The 6465-nt window shown below is 39.2% G+C and overlaps 1 long non-coding RNA gene across 1 annotated transcript; it reads left to right on the plus strand.

Annotated features, from left to right (window-relative positions):
- The first annotated feature begins 2933 nt into the window (after positions 1 to 2933).
- On the plus strand, positions 2934 to 6035 carry LOC311253916. Its single transcript, XR_014622049.1, has 3 exons — positions 2934 to 3057; positions 4184 to 4333; positions 5618 to 6035. It is a non-coding gene; the product is annotated as an uncharacterized lncRNA (long non-coding RNA).
- Positions 6036 to 6465: the final 430 nt, after the last annotated feature.

The following is a 6465-nucleotide window of genomic DNA, read 5'->3' on the forward strand; positions in this document are numbered from 1 at the left end:
AGCTGGTCAGCCACATCCCAAAGCAGGTCTGCCAGTGGCCTCCTGGTCGAGGCCATTTTCGAGCTGGTTTACAACTTCACAGGGAGGAAGGCTTGGGATCGGGAATCGTTTGCTTTTGTCTGGCTCTCCAATTTGACCAATCATGCTGTTGACTGAGGTTAGGACCTCCTACCTCGTTAACATATGGACACAGAAATACAGAAATAAATAAATGTAGGTGAACAGAAATGTATAAATAAATATAAAGCATTTATTTATTCTTTGATTTATTCTTTTATTTCAGCATTTATTTATTTATTCATTTAGTTCAGCATTTATTTATTAATTAATTTATTTACACATTTATTTATTTATGCATTCATTTATTTATACTTAAGTCATGTTTAGTCCTCCATAATCAGCAGGACTGCATCTTCACGCAGCAGTCGCAGTCACCTCGGTCGTTTTGGCATTTGCCCTCATCTATCTATGGCCAGACCGTCACTACTCCTGTTTCATAGCGCAAATGCAATATTGTTGCTGTAACGTGCGATCTGTCGGATTTTGGGCCGAGCCCGTCTCTCGCTGCAGCGGGGGGCACGTCGGGGCACGTCTTGGTGGATGATGTTACCCAGGGGAGCCAGGTCATTTCATTTAGGCTGCATAAATTATTATTATTATTTGCTATTTATTATTCTTTAAGGGCTACTGACAGGCCTTCACAAAAACACACACACGCAAAAAAAAAAAAAAAAAAAAAAAAAAATAGTACCGAGACAAAAGGGCACTTTGGGCATCAAGGAGCAAAGGGGCAGGTGCCTTAGTAATTAAAGTTGTACTTTATTTTACTTATTTGAAGTGTACTTTATTGTAAGTCTATTGTAAATTGTTCTTAGGTGTACTTTTAAAAAGTATACTTTGTTTCAAAGCACTTATAGTAGAAGATTAATATTCTTATTAAAAGTGGACTTATTTTTGAGTCATTTGTAATATACGGTTAATATACTTTATTAAAGTGCACTTAATTTGCACTTCTTTGGAAGTGAATTTAGGTACACTTATGAAAAGACTGTAAGTCTGTTTTAAATTGTTCTAAAATATACTTTTACAAAGTATACTTTATTTCAAAGTACTTACATTAGTCGAATAGTATTCATAAGATAAGTATGCTTATTTGAGTCATTTGTAATATACTGTTAGGATACTTCATTAAAGTGCACTTAGTTTCACTCTGTACAGAGACGACACCCTCTGTCCTTCAACTCTCGATTCGAGTGAGGAAAAACTTGCCCCCAAAAAATACCCTTTTAACAGGGAAAAAATATGCGGAAGAAACCTCAGGAAGAGCCACAGGGGAGGGATCCCTCTCCCAGGACGGACAGACGTGCAATAGATGTCGCATGTACAGAGCAGATCAACGAGACCACAATGTATACAATTATAATAGATGGTTGACAGGAATGAAAGTACATAAAGAAGTATTACAGCAATAATAATGAAATGCACATAATGGAAATGTGACTACTAGTAATAACAGTAGTAGTGGTTAACGGTAAGGATAAAATGTAGTAATGCATTACAATAATAGTAGTGAAGCGTATGTAACAGAGATATGGCTAATATTAGCAACAGTAGTGGTGGGTGTCAGGCAGGGCCATGGCAGTAGGCGCATCCACGATCCACGACCCGGGCACGGCCAGGATCCATGAGAGCCTGTAGGACTAGAAAGCACAACTCTGGAGAAGAAGTGAAGTCAGTGACATGCAGAGATGGGGCATGTATACAGGCATAATGTATACAGATGGAGAGGAGAGGAGGAGAGAGAAGCTCAGTGTATCATTTGTCCCCCGGACTGGGCCTATAGCAGCATAACTAAGAGCTGGTCCAAGACAGGCCTGGGCAAGCCCTAACTATAAGCTATATCAAAAAGGAAGGTCTTAAGTCTACTCTAGAGAGGGTGTCCGCCTCCCGGACCAAAACAGGAAGATGGTTCCACAGAAGAGGAGCTTGATAACTGAAGGCTCTGTCTCCAATTCTGCTTTTGGAGACTTTAGGAACTACAAGTAATCCTGCGTTCTGGGAGCGTAATGCTCTAGTTGGGTAATAGGGTAGTATGAGCTCCTGGAGATATGATGGTGCCTGACCATTAACAGCTTTGTAAGTGAGGAGAAGGATTTTAAACTCTATTCTTGATTTTACAGGGAGCCAGTGCAGAGAGGCCAATACAGGAGTAATATGATCTCTTTTCTTAGTTCCTGTCAGTACATGTGCTGCAGCATTCTGGACCAGCTGGAGACTCTTTAGAGACTTGTGAGGGCAGCCTGATAATAGAGAATTACAATAGTCCAGCCTGGAAGTAACAAATGCATGGACTAGCTTTTCTGCGTCATTTTGAGACAGGATGGGCCTGATTTTTGCAATTTTACGTAGATGAAAAAATGCAGACCTTGAAATTTGTTTTATGTGGGAAGTTGAAGGACATCTCTTGATCAAAGATAACTCCCAGATTCCTGACGGTGGTGCTGGAGGCCAAGTTAATGCCATCCAAACTAGCTATATCATTAGACAATAACTTAATTGGAAGTGAATTTAGGTACACTTAAAAAAGTGCAAATGAAGTTGAGTTTGTTTTAAGCCGTTTTTCTTCATTATTCAGTATATTAAATAGTTCTAGCAGTAGTTATTTAGTGTACTTATGAAAGGAGTTATTACTTAGCAATACACTTTCTACATATTACATGTATGTGCTAGTACATTTGTTTTCATTTCATTCCCAGTTATGATACAGCAATTTGTAGGAAGTCGCAAAATGAAACGGGTTGTAATTTATATATATATATGCATTTATTTCACATTTGATATACAGTCTATAGTACAGGCCCTGGAAAGAAAGGCGCCTAATTCAAATAGCAACGTTTGCATCTTTGCCATCCAATCAGCGCATTGCGCTCAGCTCAGCCTCTTTGAGCTCCACGATTCACGGCGCTTCATTCTGGTCAACGTTGCTGTTGAATGACATTGACCAGCTAAAGTCTCCGTCGCGAGGCGAAGCAAGCCCAAGCCTACTTCTGATTCACAGTAAGTACATTCAATGTTTTTAATTTCTGATTGAATGGTCATACATTCTATATTTCCATTCATCACACCGGCTAATTTTATGATTTCGTTGGCGGGTCATGATGTGTTTCAGCAACTTCAGTCATCGTAGCCAGATAACCAACGTTAATGTTAGCTAACGTCAGTCTTACAGCTACTGTAACTGTAAGTTAACCTATTATTACTGCTCTTGGTAGCGGCAGCGTTACGCCTGTGTGTATGTGCTTCAGTAACACAGTGTAATATTACATGATGAAGCGTGGTGTGGTTTCTTTAAGGGGTAGAGCAGTGCGTGTGCGCGTAGGGTCTGTGTGTGTGTAGTGAAGCGAGCGGCAGGTGAGGTTGGAGCAGACATTAGCAGAGCAGAGGAAGAGGTTAGCCGTGCATGTACAGTTCATTATGTGGCCAAATAAACGCACAAGCTTCTCCAGACCACGTAATGTCTCTCCTATTGTTTTACCAACTACTGTCTGACAGCAAAGTGAAGTGAAGCGTGTTAGCCCTGAAGCTAACCGGCTTCAGCCCAGGAGGAAAACGTACTCCCCTGCGCTCTGCCACTACGGTCTTAGCCTACTGTACATGTTAACCGGTCGTCTAGCTGCTTAGTTTATGACTTTAATTTAAACTACTTCCAAGAAATAACGGACCTTATCAGCCAACCTGAAGCTTATGTATGACAGCTATTCATGTCTGCAGTCAGATACAGTATAGTCATGTCAGTACAGTATCTGAATGCAAAAACGTCAAAATAACGTGACCTCTATTGTTCCTACACCAGTAACTTGTAATAGCAGCTCAAGAATCGTAAAAGTAGAGGAAAAGATTGATTAATTGATTGATAAATAAAATCAAAATAAATAAATGTATACGTGATATACACCTCTTACTGCTAGATATGACCATGGTTGGAAAATTGCACAGTACACGTGAGCACATCTTTGTAATATAAAGATAAAATGCTGTGTAGCATTAATAAAACAAATTGCCTGTAAATGTGGTAATTGGACAGAGGCTGTAATTTCAAGGACTTACACACTTGTTCAGCACACTATGTTTATGCTGTGATTCATAGTTATAACCACTGTTATTATTTCTATGTTGTCCTCAGATGAGCACTAAACCAAAGAGCCACAAGGCAATGTGAGAGGGGGAGTGGATGGTGAGACTGAGGACATTTACCAGCTCTGGGGTTTGGCCTGCTGGAGAACGCAACAGACCAGCCCCGAGGCAGCGCTAATGGCATGATCTCTACCAGAAGGTAAAGTACATCAAAATATCCACCTATTACTCATGACCATTGTTTTGAGTTACATGTAGTCTATTTAAAAGCTTCTGTGATTTCTATAGCAGCTAGATCACACGGAAACTGACCACCAGTAATTACTAAATACATGTTGGACTATTTACTGGTAGCAGTATTGGTATACCATACTGATAAAATTTCTCAGTTTCCAGAAAGCAGGTTAAAACGTAAGTGAACCCTGAGATGAGGGAAACTCTGGGGTTTTGTTTTTTTTCCGTAAATGAGAGGTATCTTAAACTCTGTGTCAGTCACCATGGTAACTGACTCTGGGAACCTAATGTGCTCTCTAGCAGGTTTACTTAAAGAAACCCTGAGTCTTACGGAGCTGTCTGACAGGGCCCTTTTCTTTTCTTCTCAACAGCATCATGTTGAAGCAGAAATAATTCACATAGTTTTACAACAGGGGGATTATTTAGATTCGTTTAGATTAGCTCCCATTCCCTGAGCCGAACGGTACCACTCCTCATCAGTCCGTCATTTATCTGAACAATATTCTCAGTCTGGCTGCACATGGAATATCAGACTACACGTCTGATATTCTAGCTGACGTGCTCTCAGACGTCTAGCTGACGTGCTCTCAGATCTTGACCTCTTCATTTTTATCACTTTGCAGGTTAATCAATCACCTTCCAGCAGTCAGAAAAAGAGGAATCATTCACATTTCATTTGGCTTCTTTTTTTCCCACAGATAGCTACAAAACCCATCAGCCTGCATTGCCTCCAACAACGCAATTTCAAAGTACATGTTTCTAATTATCTGCCGCATTTAGGATAATGTTAAATAACTTCAAGTGCTATCTGTAGATAAAAGTGAGTGTCTGCCTCTTGGGTCCTGGGGGTGAGTGACGCCCTTAGCCTCTGGCCACCCAGCGACCTGACTCAGGACCAGCTCCTCTGCCTCTGTCAGACGTGGTGGAGGTGGAGGTGACCACCACCTCTGCCTTCTTCCACATGTTCATTTACTCAGCAGGATGTTAGGAGACAGGATGTGTGTTAATCAGTAGGTATCTGTTGGTGGTAAAAGCTGCTACTAGCTGAAATATCCACTGAATTAACTCACAAGACTGTTTTTATAGTCTATACTCAGAGTTTCACTTCACAGATTAAGTCAACTCAGAGTTCAGGGTTAGGCTTCGAGTTTGTTGAACCTCCTTTCTGGAATACCCCTTTGATGTACTGTTCAAAATAATATGATTATGCTGCGTGACTTACATTATCTCTTGTCTATTTGGTCAACAGACGCTGTTCTTCTGGAGTTTCCACAGACAAGTGTCTCTGATGTGTGCGCGGCCATCAGACAAAAGTGTAACAATGAGCAGTTCAGCCGAAAAAAAAGGAACATAATGTGTGGTGTGTGTTTCTGTATGGTGGGAGGGGTTAGGCGTGCAATAATAAGGAATATTGTTTTTCATTGTTCACTATTTCTCAGTGTTCTGTAAAGTTTATGTGTAATGTTTAGGTCTTGCTGACTGAAATGGACCTATTTCTACAAGGTGTACTAAAGTACCAATAGTTAAAAATGTTTAAAAGCCATAATGTAAATGTTCATACATTTGTTGTATAAATGTTAAGAGACAGTACAAGTTTTTTGTATTTACAATGTATTATTCTAATTTGGATATGGTACGAATAGATTAAAGACTATTTTTTCAACTGGAAGTAGTCCCACAAGTTTCACTTTCACAGCCTTTAGTATGCTGGTAATACATTTGCAAACATGTGCAAGGTAGATAGTAATATAGCAAAGTAAAGAGAAAGTATATTGACTATTATGCAAAGTATGCTTTTTTAGCAATTGGAATAAGCCAAACATATAATTAAGCATATTAGCACAGTAAGAATATATTAAAGTATAAAGCTTATATATTTTTGAGACACTAACAAATCATTTTTAATGTACTTATGATACAAACAAAGTACTAGTATAGAACAAGTGTAACTTTAATTTGACTAATTAAGCATATATAAAGCCATATGCTTAAAGTATACAAAATATACTTTAAGTTGTTCCACTTTAGCACATAAAAGTACACTAAATACACTTCAAGTTGAGCTTTTCTACAATGACTTACAATTAAAATATATTT

The sequence above is a fragment of the Pagrus pagrus genome, assembly GCF_965226575.1.
Source record: "Pagrus pagrus genome assembly, contig: HAP1_SCAFFOLD_69, whole genome shotgun sequence".
NCBI lineage: Eukaryota > Metazoa > Chordata > Actinopteri > Spariformes > Sparidae > Pagrus > Pagrus pagrus.